Source organism: Thermobia domestica, chromosome 5 (genome assembly GCF_964235325.1).
Source record: "Thermobia domestica chromosome 5, izTheDome1.hap1.1, whole genome shotgun sequence".
NCBI classification, from domain to species: domain Eukaryota; kingdom Metazoa; phylum Arthropoda; class Insecta; order Zygentoma; family Lepismatidae; genus Thermobia; species Thermobia domestica.
The window spans coordinates 53,135,677-53,158,826 of NC_137458.1; positions in this window are offsets into that span (position 1 = coordinate 53,135,677).

Sequence of the window (23,150 nt, forward strand, 5' to 3'; positions counted from 1 at the left end):
TAAGGGGGCGTCTAATTCTACACAATTTGTAGATATGGTGGAATCACGAAATTGCGTTCAAGTGTGTAGAGTACAGCGCATGTGAGGGGAAAATTCCGACATGTTGGAAAAGTCGTCATCTTCGATTCAAAATGGCGGCTCAAAAATTTGTAACCATGAAAATTGTAAGTTGTGCTCTTGGTAGGTAAGCCAGGTTTCGCTATGTTATTAAGGACGTAGTTCAGTTTAAGTGAAGAAACAAATCATTGGAGAAGTCGCCATCTTGAATTCAAAATTGCCATATTTTTGAATTGCCTTCATTTGGCCTCTTATGTGGTATATTGAGGAGAATAGAACAAGCAGAATTCAACGTAGTAAGTTAGCTCCGCGGTAAAGTGTCTGGTTTCTGAGTAGCAGGTCTGGGTTCGAATCCTCGCCGACCTTGTTTTATCTTGCGTTTTTTTTCTTATCACTTTGCTTTGTTTTATCAAAATAATTTATGTTGGCATTGCGTGAACAAAATATTTTCGTTATTACAGACATTGACGGAAAGGATATATTTATACGCTAACTGTTGAGATGGTCTCGAAACTAGGCAGTATGTTCGTGTAAAGTTTCGAGACGATACTGAAGTATTTAAAATCAAACATATGTAGCATTGGAAATGGAGCATCACCAGTGTCTCTATCGGAAGCAATGTTCGGGGGGGGGGAGTATTACCCCGGGGGCACTGCTGATAACATTCTATTTGTTATTGTATTATATACGTATTATTTTGATCTCGCCAGGGGCGCTCTGAGGAGGCGGTGTTCCCCAAAAAGAGTCTGAAAGAAACAATGGGCATCTTTTTCACGATATAGTGTCCATAGAAGACAACAATACATTTTGTCTCGCGACAACAGTGTCTACTTCAAACCGGAAACGATTGCAAAGTATCTCTCTCCCCTTTTATGTCCCTCGTTAAGATACCTGCGTATACCAAATTTGGAGAGAATACCACAAATAGAAAGTATAAAATATTAATTTTAAGGAAATACACACACATACAGGGACGTACGCAGGGGGTGGTTCCTGGGGGTCCGGACCACCCCCGAAATTCCAACTTTTGTGTAAATGTAGCCTAATTTTTGGGACAAGTTTAGGAATTTCAATATAAAATACACAGATATTGAGTTTGGACCCCTCCCGAAATAAATTCCTGCGTACGCCACTGCACACATACGCTCATACACACACACACAAATGGGCCCCTCTTGAAAATTGTCTCGTCGGCAGCGTACATATTTATAATATATAAGATACGTGGGAAAGTGCCCCTTTCGATTTAATAGTTTTAGTTGCGGGTCCGGTTGGAATGAAATGCCGTATATGATAGAGTCAAGCTTATTTTCAATCACCTATGCTATAAAAATAAACTTTCAAAGAAAGAAAAAGTGAGAGAAAAACTTGTTGGGAATCGAACCCAGGTCTTTTGCACAGTAGGCTTACGTCGTTCCCCTACACTACTCAATTCGTTAGATTTTGGATTTCCTACTTACTGCTCACATAGTACTGGTACGTAGCTGGCCCGCGTCCGTGGAATTATATACCTCTATAATCGGAAACACACTTAATTGTTTGCGTACTTCCACAAAACATACAAACACCAAATTTTGCATACTTGTTCGTCATGGGATGTGAGTAATGGGAAAATTCCGATATCACGAAAAAGGCGACATTTTCCATGTAAATGAAGTGTCGAAATTTTTCGTCGGTTTGAAATGCTGGTTTTTAGAGTAGTTCCGCACACCATAGAAACGTCATATTTTGTCAGGCAGTGAAGCTAGGAACATAGTTTATGATAGAAAAAAGAGCATTAAAATTCGTTTTCGTTTCGCGGCGCAAATCGAAAAAATGTGAAATTTGTAATGGCTGTATCTAGGAGGTAGAAATTTCGAGGTGATGTTTATTCTGATGCGTAGTTTGCGAATCCGCCCTTAAACTTGAAAAAAATAGTCATGTTCGGTGTAAGAAAGTGCTAGGAATATTATAAGGGGGCGTCTAATTCTACACAATTTGTAGATATGGTGGAATCACGAAATTGCGTTCAAGTGTGTAGAGTACAGCGCATGTGAGGGGAAAATTCCGACATGTTGGAAAAGTCGTCATCTTCGATTCAAAATGGCGGCTCAAAAATTTGTAACCATGAAAATTGTAAGTTGTGCTCTTGGTAGGTAAGCCAGGTTTCGCTATGTTATTAAGGACGTAGTTCAGTTTAAGTGAAGAAACAAATCATTGGAGAAGTCGCCATCTTGAATTCAAAATTGCCATATTTTTGAATTGCCTTCATTTGGCCTCTTATGTGGTATATTGAGGAGAATAGAACAAGCAGAATTCAACGTAGTAAGTTAGCTCCGCGGTAAAGTGTCTGGTTTCTGAGTAGCAGGTCTGGGTTCGAATCCTCGCCGACCTTGTTTTATCTTGCGTTTTTTTTCTTATCACTTTGCTTTGTTTTATCAAAATAATTTATGTTGGCATTGCGTGAACAAAATATTTTCGTTATTACAGACATTGACGGAAAGGATATATTTATACGCTAACTGTTGAGATGGTCTCGAAACTAGGCAGTATGTTCGTGTAAAGTTTCGAGACGATACTGAAGTATTTAAAATCAAACATATGTAGCATTGGAAATGGAGCATCACCAGTGTCTCTATCGGAAGCAATGTTCGGGGGGGGGGAGTATTACCCCGGGGGCACTGCTGATAACTTTCTATTTGTTATTGTATTATATACGTATTATTTTGATCTCGCCAGGGGCGCTCTGAGGAGGCGGTGTTCCCCAAAAAGAGTCTGAAAGAAACAATGGGCATCTTTTTCACGATATAGTGTCCATAGAAGACAACAATACATTTTGTCTCGCGACAACAGTGTCTACTTCAAACCGGAAACGATTGCAAAGTATCTCTCTCCCCTTTTATGTCCCTCGTTAAGATACCTGCGTATACCAAATTTGGAGAGAATACCACAAATAGAAAGTATAAAATATTAATTTTAAGGAAATACACACACATACAGGGACGTACGCAGGGGGTGGTTCCTGGGGTCCGGACCACCCCCGAAATTCCAACTTTTGTGTAAATGTAGCCTAATTTTTGGGACAAGTTTAGGAATTTCAATATAAAATACACAGATATTGAGTTTGGACCCCTCCCGAAATAAATTCCTGCGTACGCCACTGCACACATACGCTCATACACACACACAGAAATGGGCCCCTCTTGAAAATTGTCTCGTCGGCAGCGTACATATTTATAATATATAAGATACGTGGGAAAGTGCCCCTTTCGATTTAATAGTTTTAGTTGCGGGTCCGGTTGGAATGAAATGCCGTATATGATAGAGTCAAGCTTATTTTCAATCACCTATGCTATAAAAATAAACTTTCAAAGAAAGAAAAAGTGAGAGAAAAACTTGTTGGGAATCGAACCCAGGTCTTTTGCACAGTAGGCTTACGTCGTTCCCCTACACTACTCAATTCGTTACATTTTGGATTTCCTACTTACTGCTCACATAGTACTGGTACGTAGCTGGCCCGCGTCCGTGGAATTATATACCTCTATAATCGGAAACACACTTAATTGTTTGCGTACTTCCACAAAACATACAAACACCAAATTTTGCATACTTGTTCGTCATGGGATGTGAGTAATGGGAAAATTCCGATATCACGAAAAAGGCGACATTTTCCATGTAAATGAAGTGTCGAAATTTTTCGTCGGTTTGAAATGCTGGTTTTTAGAGTAGTTCCGCACACCATAGAAACGTCATATTTTGTCAGGCTGTGAAGCTAGGAACATAGTTTATGATAGAAAAAAGAGCATTAAAATTCGTTTTCGTTTCGCGGCGCAAATCGAAAAAATGTGAAATTTGTAATGGCTGTATCTAGGAGGTAGAAATTTCGAGGTGATGTTTATTCTGATGCGTAGTTTGCGAATCCGCCCTTAAACTTGAAAAAAATAGTCATGTTCGGTGTAAGAAAGTGCTAGGAATATTATAAGGGGGCGTCTAATTCTACACAATTTGTAGATATGGTGGAATCACGAAATTGCGTTCAAGTGTGTAGAGTACAGCGCATGTGAGGGGAAAATTCCGACATGTTGGAAAAGTCGTCATCTTCGATTCAAAATGGCGGCTCAAAAATTTGTAACCATGAAAATTGTAAGTTGTGCTCTTGGTAGGTAAGCCAGGTTTCGCTATGTTATTAAGGACGTAGTTCAGTTTAAGTGAAGAAACAAATCATTGGAGAAGTCGCCATCTTGAATTCAAAATTGCCATATTTTTGAATTGCCTTCATTTGGCCTCTTATGTGGTATATTGAGGAGAATAGAACAAGCAGAATTCAACGTAGTAAGTTAACTCCGCGGTAAAGTGTCTGGTTTCTGAGTAGCAGGTCTGGGTTCGAATCCTCGCCGACCTTGTTTTATCTTGCGTTTTTTTTCTTATCACTCTGCTTTGTTTTATCAAAATAATTTATGTTGGCATTGCGTGAACAAAATATTTTCGTTATTACAGACATTGACGGAAAGGATATATTTATACGCTAACTGTTGAGATGGTCTCGAAACTAGGCAGTATGTTCGTGTAAAGTTTCGAGACGATACTGAAGTATTTAAAATCAAACATATGTAGCATTGGAAATGGAGCATCACCAGTGTCTCTATCGGAAGCAATGTTCGGGGGGGGGGGAGTATTACCCCGGGGGCACTGCTGATAACATTCTATTTGTTATTGTATTATATACGTATTATTTTGATCTCGCCAGGGGCGCTCTGAGGAGGCGGTGTTCCCCAAAAAGAGTCTGAAAGAAACAATGGGCATCTTTTTCACGATATAGTGTCCATAGAAGACAACAATACATTTTGTCTCGCGACAACAGTGTCTACTTCAAACCGGAAACGATTGCAAAGTATCTCTCTCCCCTTTTATGTCCCTCGTTAAGATACCTGCGTATACCAAATTTGGAGAGAATACCACAAATAGAAAGTATAAAATATTAATTTTAAGGAAATACACACACATACAGGGACGTACGCAGGGGGTGGTTCCTGGGGGTCCGGACCACCCCCGAAATTCCAACTTTTGTGTAAATGTAGCCTAATTTTTGGGACAAGTTTAGGAATTTCAATATAAAATACACAGATATTGAGTTTGGACCCCTCCCGAAATAAATTCCTGCGTACGCCACTGCACACATACGCTCATACACACACACACAAATGGGCCCCTCTTGAAAATTGTCTCGTCGGCAGCGTACATATTTATAATATATTATAAGATACGTGGGAAAGTGCCCCTTTCGATTTAATAGTTTTAGTTGCTGGTCCGGTTGGAATGAAATGCCGTATATGATAGAGTCAAGCTTATTTTCAATCACCTATGCTATAAAAATAAACTTTCAAAGAAAGAAAAAGTGAGAGAAAAACTTGTTGGGAATCGAACCCAGGTCTTTTGCACAGTAGGCTTACGTCGTTCCCCTACACTACTCAATTCGTTAGATTTTGGATTTCCTACTTACTGCTCACATAGTACTGGTACGTAGCTGGCCCGCGTCCGTGGAATTATATACCTCTATAATCGGAAACACACTTAATTGTTTGCGTACTTCCACAAAACATACAAACACCAAATTTTGCATACTTGTTCGTCATGGGATGTGAGTAATGGGAAAATTCCGATATCACGAAAAAGGCGACATTTTCCATGTAAATGAAGTGTCGAAATTTTTCGTCGGTTTGAAATGCTGGTTTTTAGAGTAGTTCCGCACACCATAGAAACGTCATATTTTGTCAGGCAGTGAAGCTAGGAACATAGTTTATGATAGAAAAAAGAGCATTAAAATTCGTTTTCGTTTCGCGGCGCAAATCGAAAAAATGTGAAATTTGTAATGGCTGTATCTAGGAGGTAGAAATTTCGAGGTGATGTTTATTCTGATGCGTAGTTTGCGAATCCGCCCTTAAACTTGAAAAAAATAGTCATGTTCGGTGTAAGAAAGTGCTAGGAATATTATAAGGGGGCGTCTAATTCTACACAATTTGTAGATATGGTGGAATCACGAAATTGCGTTCAAGTGTGTAGAGTACAGCGCATGTGAGGGGAAAATTCCGACATGTTGGAAAAGTCGTCATCTTCGATTCAAAATGGCGGCTCAAAAATTTGTAACCATGAAAATTGTAAGTTGTGCTCTTGGTAGGTAAGCCAGGTTTCGCTATGTTATTAAGGACGTAGTTCAGTTTAAGTGAAGAAACAAATCATTGGAGAAGTCGCCATCTTGAATTCAAAATTGCCATATTTTTGAATTGCCTTCATTTGGCCTCTTATGTGGTATATTGAGGAGAATAGAACAAGCAGAATTCAACGTAGTAAGTTAGCTCCGCGATAAAGTGTCTGGTTTCTGAGTAGCAGGTCTGGGTTCGAATCCTCGCCGACCTTGTTTTATCTTGCGTTTTTTTTCTTATCACTTTGCTTTGTTTTATCAAAATAATTTATGTTGGCATTGCGTGAACAAAATATTTTCGTTATTACAGACATTGACGGAAAGGATATATTTATACGCTAACTGTTGAGATGGTCTCGAAACTAGGCAGTATGTTCGTGTAAAGTTTCGAGACGATACTGAAGTATTTAAAATCAAACATATGTAGCATTGGAAATGGAGCATCACCAGTGTCTCTATCGGAAGCAATGTTCGGGGGGGGGGAGTATTACCCCGGGGGCACTGCTGATAACATTCTATTTGTTATTGTATTATATACGTATTATTTTGATCTCGCCAGGGGCGCTCTGAGGAGGCGGTGTTCCCCAAAAAGAGTCTGAAAGAAACAATGGGCATCTTTTTCACGATATAGTGTCCATAGAAGACAACAATACATTTTGTCTCGCGACAACAGTGTCTACTTCAAACCGGAAACGATTGCAAAGTATCTCTCTCCCCTTTTATGTCCCTCGTTAAGATACCTGCGTATACCAAATTTGGAGAGAATACCACAAATAGAAAGTATAAAATATTAATTTTAAGGAAATACACACACATACAGGGACGTACGCAGGGGGTGGTTCCTGGGGGTCCGGACCACCCCCGAAATTCCAACTTTTGTGTAAATGTAGCCTAATTTTTGGGACAAGTTTAGGAATTTCAATATAAAATACACAGATATTGAGTTTGGACCCCTCCCGAAATAAATTCCTGCGTACGCCACTGCACACATACGCTCATACACACACACACAAATGGGCCCCTCTTGAAAATTGTCTCGTCGGCAGCGTACATATTTATAATATATAAGATACGTGGGAAAGTGCCCCTTTCGATTTAATAGTTTTAGTTGCGGGTCCGGTTGGAATGAAATGCCGTATATGATAGAGTCAAGCTTATTTTCAATCACCTATGCTATAAAAATAAACTTTCAAAGAAAGAAAAAGTGAGAGAAAAACTTGTTGGGAATCGAACCCAGGTCTTTTGCACAGTAGGCTTACGTCGTTCCCCTACACTACTCAATTCGTTAGATTTTGGATTTCCTACTTACTGCTCACATAGTACTGGTACGTAGCTGGCCCGCGTCCGTGGAATTATATACCTCTATAATCGGAAACACACTTAATTGTTTGCGTACTTCCACAAAACATACAAACACCAAATTTTGCATACTTGTTCGTCATGGGATGTGAGTAATGGGAAAATTCCGATATCACGAAAAAGGCGACATTTTCCATGTAAATGAAGTGTCGAAATTTTTCGTCGGTTTGAAATGCTGGTTTTTAGAGTAGTTCCGCACACCATAGAAACGTCATATTTTGTCAGGCAGTGAAGCTAGGAACATAGTTTATGATAGAAAAAAGAGCATTAAAATTCGTTTTCGTTTCGCGGCGCAAATCGAAAAAATGTGAAATTTGTAATGGCTGTATCTAGGAGGTAGAAATTTCGAGGTGATGTTTATTCTGATGCGTAGTTTGCGAATCCGCCCTTAAACTTGAAAAAAATAGTCATGTTCGGTGTAAGAAAGTGCTAGGAATATTATAAGGGGGCGTCTAATTCTACACAATTTGTAGATATGGTGGAATCACGAAATTGCGTTCAAGTGTGTAGAGTACAGCGCATGTGAGGGGAAAATTCCGACATGTTGGAAAAGTCGTCATCTTCGATTCAAAATGGCGGCTCAAAAATTTGTAACCATGAAAATTGTAAGTTGTGCTCTTGGTAGGTAAGCCAGGTTTCGCTATGTTATTAAGGACGTAGTTCAGTTTAAGTGAAGAAACAAATCATTGGAGAAGTCGCCATCTTGAATTCAAAATTGCCATATTTTTGAATTGCCTTCATTTGGCCTCTTATGTGGTATATTGAGGAGAATAGAACAAGCAGAATTCAACGTAGTAAGTTAGCTCCGCGGTAAAGTGTCTGGTTTCTGAGTAGCAGGTCTGGGTTCGAATCCTCGCCGACCTTGTTTTATCTTGCGTTTTTTTTCTTATCACTTTGCTTTGTTTTATCAAAATAATTTATGTTGGCATTGCGTGAACAAAATATTTTCGTTATTACAGACATTGACGGAAAGGATATATTTATACGCTAACTGTTGAGATGGTCTCGAAACTAGGCAGTATGTTCGTGTAAAGTTTCGAGACGATACTGAAGTATTTAAAATCAAACATATGTAGCATTGGAAATGGAGCATCACCAGTGTCTCTATCGGAAGCAATGTTCGGGGGGGGGAGTATTACCCCGGGGGCACTGCTGATAACATTCTATTTGTTATTGTATTATATACGTATTATTTTGATCTCGCCAGGGGCGCTCTGAGGAGGCGGTGTTCCCCAAAAAGAGTCTGAAAGAAACAATGGGCATCTTTTTCACGATATAGTGTCCATAGAAGACAACAATACATTTTGTCTCGCGACAACAGTGTCTACTTCAAACCGGAAACGATTGCAAAGTATCTCTCTCCCCTTTTATGTCCCTCGTTAAGATACCTGCGTATACCAAATTTGGAGAGAATACCACAAATAGAAAGTATAAAATATTAATTTTAAGGAAATACACACACATACAGGGACGTACGCAGGGGGTGGTTCCTGGGGTCCGGACCACCCCCGAAATTCCAACTTTTGTGTAAATGTAGCCTAATTTTTGGGACAAGTTTAGGAATTTCAATATAAAATACACAGATATTGAGTTTGGACCCCTCCCGAAATAAATTCCTGCGTACGCCACTGCACACATACGCTCATACACACACACACAAATGGGCCCCTCTTGAAAATTGTCTCGTCGGCAGCGTACATATTTATAATATATAAGATACGTGGGAAAGTGCCCCTTTCGATTTAATAGTTTTAGTTGCGGGTCCGGTTGGAATGAAATGCCGTATATGATAGAGTCAAGCTTATTTTCAATCACCTATGCTATAAAAATAAACTTTCAAAGAAAGAAAAAGTGAGAGAAAAACTTGTTGGGAATCGAACCCAGGTCTTTTGCACAGTAGGCTTACGTCGTTCCCCTACACTACTCAATTCGTTACATTTTGGATTTCCTACTTACTGCTCACATAGTACTGGTACGTAGCTGGCCCGCGTCCGTGGAATTATATACCTCTATAATCGGAAACACACTTAATTGTTTGCGTACTTCCACAAAACATACAAACACCAAATTTTGCATACTTGTTCGTCATGGGATGTGAGTAATGGGAAAATTCCGATATCACGAAAAAGGCGACATTTTCCATGTAAATGAAGTGTCGAAATTTTTCGTCGGTTTGAAATGCTGGTTTTTAGAGTAGTTCCGCACACCATAGAAACGTCATATTTTGTCAGGCAGTGAAGCTAGGAACATAGTTTATGATAGAAAAAAGAGCATTAAAATTCGTTTTCGTTTCGCGGCGCAAATCGAAAAAATGTGAAATTTGTAATGGCTGTATCTAGGAGGTAGAAATTTCGAGGTGATGTTTATTCTGATGCGTAGTTTGCGAATCCGCCCTTAAACTTGAAAAAAATAGTCATGTTCGGTGTAAGAAAGTGCTAGGAATATTATAAGGGGGCGTCTAATTCTACACAATTTGTAGATATGGTGGAATCACGAAATTGCGTTCAAGTGTGTAGAGTACAGCGCATGTGAGGGGAAAATTCCGACATGTTGGAAAAGTCGTCATCTTCGATTCAAAATGGCGGCTCAAAAATTTGTAACCATGAAAATTGTAAGTTGTGCTCTTGGTAGGTAAGCCAGGTTTCGCTATGTTATTAAGGACGTAGTTCAGTTTAAGTGAAGAAACAAATCATTGGAGAAGTCGCCATCTTGAATTCAAAATTGCCATATTTTTGAATTGCCTTCATTTGGCCTCTTATGTGGTATATTGAGGAGAATAGAACAAGCAGAATTCAACGTAGTAAGTTAGCTCCGCGGTAAAGTGTCTGGTTTCTGAGTAGCAGGTCTGGGTTCGAATCCTCGCCGACCTTGTTTTATCTTGCGTTTTTTTTCTTATCACTTTGCTTTGTTTTATCAAAATAATTTATGTTGGCATTGCGTGAACAAAATATTTTCGTTATTACAGACATTGACGGAAAGGATATATTTATACGCTAACTGTTGAGATGGTCTCGAAACTAGGCAGTATGTTCGTGTAAAGTTTCGAGACGATACTGAAGTATTTAAAATCAAACATATGTAGCATTGGAAATGGAGCATCACCAGTGTCTCTATCGGAAGCAATGTTCGGGGGGGGGGGGAGTATTACCCCGGGGGCACTGCTGATAACATTCTATTTGTTATTGTATTATATACGTATTATTTTGATCTCGCCAGGGGCGCTCTGAGGAGGCGGTGTTCCCCAAAAAGAGTCTGAAAGAAACAATGGGCATCTTTTTCACGATATAGTGTCCATAGAAGACAACAATACATTTTGTCTCGCGACAACAGTGTCTACTTCAAACCGGAAACGATTGCAAAGTATCTCTCTCCCCTTTTATGTCCCTCGTTAAGATACCTGCGTATACCAAATTTGGAGAGAATACCACAAATAGAAAGTATAAAATATTAATTTTAAGGAAATACACACACATACAGGGACGTACGCAGGGGGTGGTTCCTGGGGGTCCGGACCACCCCCGAAATTCCAACTTTTGTGTAAATGTAGCCTAATTTTTGGGACAAGTTTAGGAATTTCAATATAAAATACACAGATGTTGAGTTTGGACCCCTCCCGAAATAAATTCCTGCGTACGCCACTGCACACATACGCTCATACACACACACACAAATGGGCCCCTCTTGAAAATTGTCTCGTCGGCAGCGTACATATTTATAATATATAAGATACGTGGGAAAGTGCCCCTTTCGATTTAATAGTTTTAGTTGCGGGTCCGGTTGGAATGAAATGCCGTATATGATAGAGTCAAGCTTATTTTCAATCACCTATGCTATAAAAATAAACTTTCAAAGAAAGAAAAAGTGAGAGAAAAACTTGTTGGGAATCGAACCCAGGTCTTTTGCACAGTAAGCTTACGTCGTTCCCCTACACTACTCAATTCGTTAGATTTTGGATTTCCTACTTACTGCTCACATAGTACTGGTACGTAGCTGGCCCGCGTCCGTGGAATTATATACCTCTATAATCGGAAACACACTTAATTGTTTGCGTACTTCCACAAAACATACAAACACCAAATTTTGCATACTTGTTCGTCATGGGATGTGAGTAATGGGAAAATTCCGATATCACGAAAAAGGCGACATTTTCCATGTAAATGAAGTGTCGAAATTTTTCGTCGGTTTGAAATGCTGGTTTTTAGAGTAGTTCCGCACACCATAGAAACGTCATATTTTGTCAGGCAGTGAAGCTAGGAACATAGTTTATGATAGAAAAAAGAGCATTAAAATTCGTTTTCGTTTCGCGGCGCAAATCGAAAAAATGTGAAATTTGTAATGGCTGTATCTAGGAGGTAGAAATTTCGAGGTGATGTTTATTCTGATGCGTAGTTTGCGAATCCGCCCTTAAACTTGAAAAAAATAGTCATGTTCGGTGTAAGAAAGTGCTAGGAATATTATAAGGGGGCGTCTAATTCTACACAATTTGTAGATATGGTGGAATCACGAAATTGCGTTCAAGTGTGTAGAGTACAGCGCATGTGAGGGGAAAATTCCGACATGTTGGAAAAGTCGTCATCTTCGATTCAAAATGGCGGCTCAAAAATTTGTAACCATGAAAATTGTAAGTTGTGCTCTTGGTAGGTAAGCCAGGTTTCGCTATGTTATTAAGGACGTAGTTCAGTTTAAGTGAAGAAACAAATCATTGGAGAAGTCGCCATCTTGAATTCAAAATTGCCATATTTTTGAATTGCCTTCATTTGGCCTCTTATGTGGTATATTGAGGAGAATAGAACAAGCAGAATTCAACGTAGTAAGTTAGCTCCGCGGTAAAGTGTCTGGTTTCTGAGTAGCAGGTCTGGGTTCGAATCCTCGCCGACCTTGTTTTATCTTGCGTTTTTTTTCTTATCACTTTGCTTTGTTTTATCAAAATAATTTATGTTGGCATTGCGTGAACAAAATATTTTCGTTATTACAGACATTGACGGAAAGGATATATTTATACGCTAACTGTTGAGATGGTCTCGAAACTAGGCAGTATGTTCGTGTAAAGTTTCGAGACGATACTGAAGTATTTAAAATCAAACATATGTAGCATTGGAAATGGAGCATCACCAGTGTCTCTATCGGAAGCAATGTTCGGGGGGGGGAGTATTACCCCGGGGGCACTGCTGATAACATTCTATTTGTTATTGTATTATATACGTATTATTTTGATCTCGCCAGGGGCGCTCTGAGGAGGCGGTGTTCCCCAAAAAGAGTCTGAAAGAAACAATGGGCATCTTTTTCACGATATAGTGTCCATAGAAGACAACAATACATTTTGTCTCGCGACAACAGTGTCTACTTCAAACCGGAAACGATTGCAAAGTATCTCTCTCCCCTTTTATGTCCCTCGTTAAGATACCTGCGTATACCAAATTTGGAGAGAATACCACAAATAGAAAGTATAAAATATTAATTTTAAGGAAATACACACACATACAGGGACGTACGCAGGGGGTGGTTCCTGGGGGTCCGGACCACCCCCGAAATTCCAACTTTTGTGTAAATGTAGCCTAATTTTTGGGACAAGTTTAGGAATTTCAATATAAAATACACAGATATTGAGTTTGGACCCCTCCCGAAATAAATTCCTGCGTACGCCAGTGCACACATACGCTCATACACACACACACAAATGGGCCCCTCTTGAAAATTGTCTCGTCGGCAGCGTACATATTTATAATATATAAGATACGTGGGAAAGTGCCCCTTTCGATTTAATAGTTTTAGTTGCGGGTCCGGTTGGAATGAAATGCCGTATATGATAGAGTCAAGCTTATTTTCAATCACCTATGCTATAAAAATAAACTTTCAAAGAAAGAAAAAGTGAGAGAAAAACTTGTTGGGAATCGAACCCAGGTGTTTTGCACAGTAGGCTTACGTCGTTCCCCTACACTACTCAATTCGTTAGATTTTGGATTTCCTACTTACTGCTCACATAGTACTGGTACGTAGCTGGCCCGCGTCCGTGGAATTATATACCTCTATAATCGGAAACACACTTAATTGTTTGCGTACTTCCCAGGGGTGTAGCCAAGGGGGGGCCCAGGGGGGCCAGGCCCCCCCAAATGGTTTCCTGGCCCCCCCCAAATGACCGGCTTTTAAAACATCATAGTAAAATTATCTCGCTTCCTTCATTTAAAAGTAACAAAGTTTATTGTCAATTAATAATTTATGGTAAATCAGTATGGAGAAATATTGTTTTTCCATACCGATCGAAAAATAGTATAGCATCTCTTCCTTATACCGATTGAAAAATAGGATATTTTTTGTGACAGCAGATTACACAATTAACTGCGCTTTATATTTGACAGTTTGAAAACAAACGTTTTTTAACAAGGTACTACAAATACAACCATAAAACAAAGATAAATGCTTTAACAAGTGTTTTAAAAGACAGAGGATTGAAAATTTGGTGAGAAACAATGCTTTTATTCAATTTGGATTTCATTCGCTCTCTCTTTTATTTCTACTCAGTGTAATAAAATAATATTTTTTTAAGTCACGAATAATAAATATTTTTGTCAGGAAACCGTAAAGAAATTAAGTGAAATTTCAAAGATAATCAATCTTGTGTAGATAGGTTCTGTATACAAGGTCTTAAATTTAAATATAAAGGTAACCAAGAAAAGTTTTGTTGCTTTTTCACCCACCACCTTCGAACATCGATATGTCACCTAACCTGGAAGATCAAAAATAGTCCCCATCAACATCGACGACCTTCTGAAAACGTTCTGGAAGGCCATGGAATCCATCACGGTAGAACTTGGTGGGCCGTGAAACGAAGAAGGTATCAGGTGCATTTTGGACTTTTACTAGGGATTTGAACTGGCGTCCTCTAAGGTGATTGTCCAAACAATAGAACAGGTGATAATCGGACGGTGCAATACCCGGGGAATATAGTGGTTGCAATATTGTTTCCCATCCAAGACGAAAAATGGTGTCCTCAGTCATCCTAGCCACGTGGGACTTAGCGTTGTCCCGTAAACGAGGACCCATTTGCAATTCAGAAGTGATGGCTCCAGAGTTTTGAGTTTTTGTTGACACTACACAGTTGCGTTGATACTCTGACCAGCTGGTAGCAGTTCCCGATGCACGATGCACCAAACACATAGAAGGACCTTCTTCTGGTACAGTGCTGGTTTCGGATGTTTTGAAATCGGTTCATGGGATGCTAACCAATGATGACGGCACCGTGGAGCTTCGTATAGGACACACTTTTTATCACATGTCAACGCCCTGTCCAAAAATGGCTCCGAAACAGTAAATAAACACAGGCGACTGCCACGTTGCCTTCTGGCCCGGATTTAAAATATGAGAGACCCATCGACCAAACTTGTAGTGCTTCACAAGTTGATGGATATGCTGCCGAATGGTTTCTCCACACACTGAATTGTAGTCCCAGTTCCTCTTTGTACATTTGTTGGTCTTCTGGCATGTGGTGTTTTCGGGTGTTTCGTCATTGTCCTTAAACTTGTTAAACCATCGCTGCAATGTCCGCGTCATCACGACACCCTCACCAAAGGCCTGGCATATCTTCTGTCCCGCTACAGCGGCGTTTGACCTCCATTTGAACCCGTTCAGCATACATGCTCTTATGACGTTCTGTGGATGTCCCATGTTCCCTCTGTCTTTACGCAAGTTCACGGTGTGTCTGAATTGCCACAACCAGGTAGTATGTTGGATATACCCACACCAACAACTGACGTTTGCCTTATCTCCACTCGCATTCAACTCACGGTGTGAGGTCCAATTGAACACAGACCTCCACGAAAAGGGATAGAACTTTCTTGGTTACCTTTATAGTTATGCACAAAAGTATAGCATTTGGTCCCGGGCAAGTAGTTCTTGATTAAGCATAATAAAAACTATCTTGAATATAATTTATGGATAATAATAATAATAATAATAAGCTAAAATAGTGTTTTTAGTCTTCCAGAAGGAAACCAAAATTTTCCTTTCTTTCAGGCCTCAAAAACACTAGCAGCAACACATTTTTTTTGCTTTGTACATTGTAGCTGGCCCCCCCTCAAAAACGACGCCCCCCCCCCTACACAAACCTGCTGGCTACACCCCTGGTACTTCCACAAAACATACAAACACCAAATTTTGCATACTTGTTCGTCATGGGATGTGAGTAATGGGAAAATTCCGATATCACGAAAAAGGCGACATTTTCCATGTAAATGAAGTGTCGAAATTTTTCGTCGGTTTGAAATGCTGGTTTTTAGAGTAGTTCCGCACACCATAGAAACGTCATATTTTGTCAGGCAGTGAAGCTAGGAACATAGTTTATGATAGAAAAAAGAGCATTAAAATTCGTTTTCGTTTCGCGGCGCAAATCGAAAAAATGTGAAATTTGTAATGGCTGTATCTAGGAGGTAGAAATTTCGAGGTGATGTTTATTCTGATGCGTAGTTTGCGAATCCGCCCTTAAACTTGAAAAAAATAGTCATGTTCGGTGTAAGAAAGTGCTAGGAATATTATAAGGGGGCCTCTAATTCTACACAATTTGTAGATATGGTGGAATCACGAAATTGCGTTCAAGTGTGTAGAGTACAGCGCATGTGAGGGGAAAATTCCGACATGTTGGAAAAGTCGTCATCTTCGATTCAAAATGGCGGCTCAATAATTTGTAACCATGAAAATTGTAAGTTGTGCTCTTGGTAGGTAAGCCAGGTTTCGCTATGTTATTAAGGACGTAGTTCAGTTTAAGTGAAGAAACAAATCATTGGAGAAGTCGCCATCTTGAATTCAAAATTGCCATATTTTTGAATTGCCTTCATTTGGCCTCTTATGTGGTATATTGAGGAGAATAGAACAAGCAGCATTCAACGTAGTAAGTTAGCTCCGCGGTAAAGTGTCTGGTTTCTGAGTAGCAGGTCTGGGTTCGAATCCTCGCCGACCTTGTTTTATCTTGCGTTTTTTTTCTTATCACTTTGCTTTGTTTTATCAAAATAATTTATGTTGGCATTGCGTGAACAAAATATTTTCGTTATTACAGACATTGACGGAAAGGATATATTTATACGCTAACTGTTGAGATGGTCTCGAAACTAGGCAGTATGTTCGTGTAAAGTTTCGAGACGATACTGAAGTATTTAAAATCAAACATATGTAGCATTGGAAATGGAGCATCACCAGTGTCTCTATCGGAAGCAATGTTCGAGGGGGGGGGAGTATTACCCCGGGGGCACTGCTGATAACATTCTATTTGTTATTGTATTATATACGTATTATTTTGATCTCGCCAGGGGCGCTCTGAGGAGGCGGTGTTCCCCAAAAAGAGTCTGAAAGAAACAATGGGCATCTTTTTCACGATATAGTGTCCATAGAAGACAACAATACATTTTGTCTCGCGACAACAGTGTCTACTTCAAACCGGAAACGATTGCAAAGTATCTCTCTCCCCTTTTATGTCCCTCGTTAAGATACCTGCGTATACCAAATTTGGAGAGAATACCACAAATAGAAAGTATAAAATATTAATTTTAAGGAAATACACACACATACAGGGACGTACGCAGGGGGTGGTTCCTGGGGGTCCGGACCACCCCCGAAATTCCAACTTTTGTGTAAATGTAGCCTAATTTTTGGGACAAGTTTAGGAATTTCAATATAAAATACACAGATATTGAGTTTGGACCCCTCCCGAAATAAATTCCTGCGTACGCCACTGCACACATACGCTCATACACACACACACAAATGGGCCCCTCTTGAAAATTGTCTCGTCGGCAGCGTACATATTTATAATATATAAGATACGTGGGAAAGTGCCCCTTTCGATTTAATAGTTTTAGTTGCGGGTCCGGTTGGAATGAAATGCCGTATATGATAGAGTCAAGCTTATTTTCAATCACCTATGCTATAAAAATAAACTTTCAAAGAAAGAAAAAGTGAGAGAAAAACTTGTTGGGAATCGAACCCAGGTCTTTTGCACAGTAGGCTTACGTCGTTCCCCTACACTACTCAATTCGTTAGATTTTGGATTTCCTACTTACTGCTCACATAGTACTGGTACGTAGCTGGCCCGCGTCCGTGGAATTATATACCTCTATAATCGGAAACACACTTAATTGTTTGCGTACTTCCACAAAACATACAAACACCAAATTTTGCATACTTGTTCGTCATGGGATGTGAGTAATGGGAAAATTCCGATATCACGAAAAAGGCGACATTTTCCATGTAAATGAAGTGTCGAAATTTTTCGTCGGTTTGAAATGCTGGTTTTTAGAGTAGTTCCGCACACCATAGAAACGTCATATTTTGTCAGGCAGTGACGCTAGGAACATAGTTTATGATAGAAAAAAGAGCATTAAAATTCGTTTTCGTTTCGCGGCGCAAATCGAAAAAATGTGAAATTTGTAATGGCTGTATCTAGGAGGTAGAAATTTCGAGGTGATGTTTATTCTGATGCGTAGTTTGCGAATCCGCCCTTAAACTTGAAAAAAATAGTCATGTTCGGTGTAAGAAAGTGCTAGGAATATTATAAGGGGGCGTCTAATTCTACACAATTTGTAGATATGGTGGAATCACGAAATTGCGTTCAAGTGTGTAGAGTACAGCGCATGTGAGGGGAAAATTCCGACATGTTGGAAAAGTCGTCATCTTCGATTCAAAATGGCGGCTCAATAATTTGTAACCATGAAAATTGTAAGTTGTGCTCTTGGTAGGTAAGCCAGGTTTCGCTATGTTATTAAGGACGTAGTTCAGTTTAAGTGAAGAAACAAATCATTGGAGAAGTCACCATCTTGAATTCAAAATTGCCATATTTTTGAATTGCCTTCATTTGGCCTCTTATGTGGTATATTGAGGAGAATAGAACAAGCAGAATTCAACGTAGTAAGTTAGCTCCGCGGTAAAGTGTCTGGTTTCTGAGTAGCAGGTCTGGGTTCGAATCCTCGCCGACCTTGTTTTATCTTGCGTTTTTTTTCTTATCACTTTGCTTTGTTTTATCAAAATAATTTATGTTGGCATTGCGTGAACAAAATATTTTCGTTATTACAGACATTGACGGAAAGGATATATTTATACGCTAACTGTTGAGATGGTCTCGAAACTAGGCAGTATGTTCGTGTAAAGTTTCGAGACGATACTGAAGTATTTAAAATCAAACATATGTAGCATTGGAAATGGAGCATCACCAGTGTCTCTATCGGAAGCAATGTTCGGGAGGGGGAGTATTACCCCGGGGGCACTGCTGATAACATTCTATTTGTTATTGTATTATATACGTATTATTTTGATCTCGCCAGGGGCGCTCTGAGGAGGCGGTGTTCCCCAAAAAGAGTCTGAAAGAAACAATGGGCATCTTTTTCACGATATAGTGTCCATAGAAGACAACAATACATTTTGTCTCGCGACAACAGTGTCTACTTCAAACCGGAAACGATTGCAAAGTATCTCTCTCCCCTTTTATGTCCCTCGTTAAGATACCTGCGTATACCAAATTTGGAGAGAATACCACAAATAGAAAGTATAAAATATTAATTTTAAGGAAATACACACACATACAGGGACGTACGCAGGGGGTGGTTCCTGGGGGTCCGGACCACCCCCGAAATTCCAACTTTTGTGTAAATGTAGCCTAATTTTTGGGACAAGTTTAGGAATTTCAATATAAAATACACAGATATTGAGTTTGGACCCCTCCCGAAATAAATTCCTGCGTACGCCACTGCACACATACGCTCATACACACACACACAAATGGGCCCCTCTTGAAAATTGTCTCGTCGGCAGCGTACATATTTATAATATATAAGATACGTGGGAAAGTGCCCCTTTCGATTTAATAGTTTTAGTTGCGGGTCCGGTTGGAATGAAATGCCGTATATGATAGAGTCAAGCTTATTTTCAATCACCTATGCTATAAAAATAAACTTTCAAAGAAAGAAAAAGTGAGAGAAAAACTTGTTGGGAATCGAACCCAGGTCTTTTGCACAGTAGGCTTACGTCGTTCCCCTACACTACTCAATTCGTTAGATTTTGGATTTCCTACTTACTGCTCACATAGTACTGGTACGTAGCTGGCCCGCGTCCGTGGAATTATATACCTCTATAATCGGAAACACACTTAATTGTTTGCGTACTTCCACAAAACATACAAACACCAAATTTTGCATACTTGTTCGTCATGGGATGTGAGTAATGGGAAAATTCCGATATCACGAAAAAGGCGACATTTTCCATGTAAATGAAGTGTCGAAATTTTTCGTCGGTTTGAAATGCTGGTTTTTAGAGTAGTTCCGCACACCATAGAAACGTCATATTTTGTCAGGCAATGAAGCTAGGAACATAGTTTATGATAGAAAAAAGAGCATTAAAATTCGTTTTCGTTTCGCGGCGCAAATCGAAAAAATGTGAAATTTGTAATGGCTGTATCTAGGAGGTAGAAATTTCGAGGTGATGTTTATTCTGATGCGTAGTTTGCGAATCCGCCCTTGAACTTGAAAAAAATAGTCATGTTCGGTGTAAGAAAGTGCTAGGAATATTATAAGGGGGCGTCTAATTCTACACAATTTGTAGATATGGTGGAATCACGAAATTGCGTTCAAGTGTGTAGAGTACAGCGCATGTGAGGGGAAAATTCCGACATGTTGGAAAAGTCGTCATCTTCGATTCAAAATGGCGGCTCAATAATTTGTAACCATGAAAATTGTAAGTTGTGCTCTTGGTAGGTAAGCCAGGTTTCGCTATGTTATTAAGGACGTAGTTCAGTTTAAGTGAAGAAACAAATCATTGGAGAAGTCGCCATCTTGAATTCAAAATTGCCATATTTTTGAATTGCCTTCATTTGGCCTCTTATGTGGTATATTGAGGAGAATAGAACAAGCAGAATTCAACGTAGTAAGTTAGCTCCGCGGTAAAGTGTCTGGTTTCTGAGTAGCAGGTCTGGGTTCGAATCCTCGCCGACCTTGTTTTATCTTGCGTTTTTTTTCTTATCACTTTGCTTTGTTTTATCAAAATAATTTATGTTGGCATTGCGTGAACAAAATATTTTCGTTATTACAGACATTGACGGAAAGGATATATTTATACGCTAACTGTTGAGATGGTCTCGAAACTAGGCAGTATGTTCGTGTAAGGTTTCGAGACGATACTGAAGTATTTAAAATCAAACATATGTAGCATTGGAAATGGAGCATCACCAGTGTCTCTATCGGAAGCAATGTTCGGGGGGGGGGAGTATTACCCCGGGGGCACTGCTGATAACATTCTATTTGTTATTGTATTATATACGTATTATTTTGATCTCGCCAGGGGCGCTCTGAGGAGGCGGTGTTCCCCAAAAAGAGTCTGAAAGAAACAATGGGCATCTTTTTCACGATATAGTGTCCATAGAAGACAACAATACATTTTGTCTCGCGACAACAGTGTCTACTTCAAACCGGAAACGATTGCAAAGTATCTCTCTCCCCTTTTATGTCCCTCGTTAAGATACCTGCGTATACCAAATTTGGAGAGAATACCACAAATAGAAAGTATAAAATATTAATTTTAAGGAAATACACACACATACAGGGACGTACGCAGGGGGTGGTTCCTGGGGGTCCGGACCACCCCCGAAATTCCAACTTTTGTGTAAATGTAGCCTAATTTTTGGGACAAGTTTAGGAATTTCAATATAAAATACACAGATATTGAGTTTGGACCCCTCCCGAAATAAATTCCTGCGTACGCCACTGCACACATACGCTCATACACACACACACAAATGGGCCCCTCTTGAAAATTGTCTCGTCGGCAGCGTACATATTTATAATATATAAGATACGTGGGAAAGTGCCCCTTTCGATTTAATAGTTTTAGTTGCGGGTCCGGTTGGAATGAAATGCCGTATATGATAGAGTCAAGCTTATTTTCAATCACCTATGCTATAAAAATAAACTTTCAAAGAAAGAAAAAGTGAGAGAAAAACTTGTTGGGAATCGAACCCAGGTCTTTTGCACAGTAGGCTTACGTCGTTCCCCTACACTACTCAATTCGTTAGATTTTGGATTTCCTACTTACTGCTCACATAGTACTGGTACGTAGCTGGCCCGCGTCCGTGGAATTATATACCTCTATAATCGGAAACACACTTAATTGTTTGCGTACTTCCACAAAACATACAAACACCAAATTTTGCATACTTGTTCGTCATGGGATGTGAGTAATGGGAAAATTCCGATATCACGAAAAAGGCGACATTTTCCATGTAAATGAAGTGTCGAAATTTTTCGTCGGTTTGAAATGCTGGTTTTTAGAGTAGTTCCGCACACCATAGAAACGTCATATTTTGTCAGGCAGTGACGCTAGGAACATAGTTTATGATAGAAAAAAGAGCATTAAAATTCGTTTTCGTTTCGCGGCGCAAATCGAAAAAATGTGAAATTTGTAATGGCTGTATCTAGGAGGTAGAAATTTCGAGGTGATGTTTATTCTGATGCGTAGTTTGCGAATCCGCCCTTAAACTTGAAAAAAATAGTCATGTTCGGTGTAAGAAAGTGCTAGGAATATTATAAGGGGGCGTCTAATTCTACACAATTTGTAGATATGGTGGAATCACGAAATTGCGTTCAAGTGTGTAGAGTACAGCGCATGTGAGGGGAAAATTCCGACATGTTGGAAAAGTCGTCATCTTCGATTCAAAATGGCGGCTCAATAATTTGTAACCATGAAAATTGTAAGTTGTGCTCTTGGTAGGTAAGCCAGGTTTCGCTATGTTATTAAGGACGTAGTTCAGTTTAAGTGAAGAAACAAATCATTGGAGAAGTCACCATCTTGAATTCAAAATTGCCATATTTTTGAATTGCCTTCATTTGGCCTCTTATGTGGTATATTGAGGAGAATAGAACAAGCAGAATTCAACGTAGTAAGTTAGCTCCGCGGTAAAGTGTCTGGTTTCTGAGTAGCAGGTCTGGGTTCGAATCCTCGCCGACCTTGTTTTATCTTGCGTTTTTTTTCTTATCACTTTGCTTTGTTTTATCAAAATAATTTATGTTGGCATTGCGTGAACAAAATATTTTCGTTATTACAGACATTGACGGAAAGGATATATTTATACGCTAACTGTTGAGATGGTCTCGAAACTAGGCAGTATGTTCGTGTAAAGTTTCGAGACGATACTGAAGTATTTAAAATCAAACATATGTAGCATTGGAAATGGAGCATCACCAGTGTCTCTATCGGAAGCAATGTTCGGGAGGGGGAGTATTACCCCGGGGGCACTGCTGATAACATTCTATTTGTTATTGTATTATATACGTATTATTTTGATCTCGCCAGGGGCGCTCTGAGGAGGCGGTGTTCCCCAAAAAGAGTCTGAAAGAAACAATGGGCATCTTTTTCACGATATAGTGTCCATAGAAGACAACAATACATTTTGTCTCGCGACAACAGTGTCTACTTCAAACCGGAAACGATTGCAAAGTATCTCTCTCCCCTTTTATGTCCCTCGTTAAGATACCTGCGTATACCAAATTTGGAGAGAATACCACAAATAGAAAGTATAAAATATTAATTT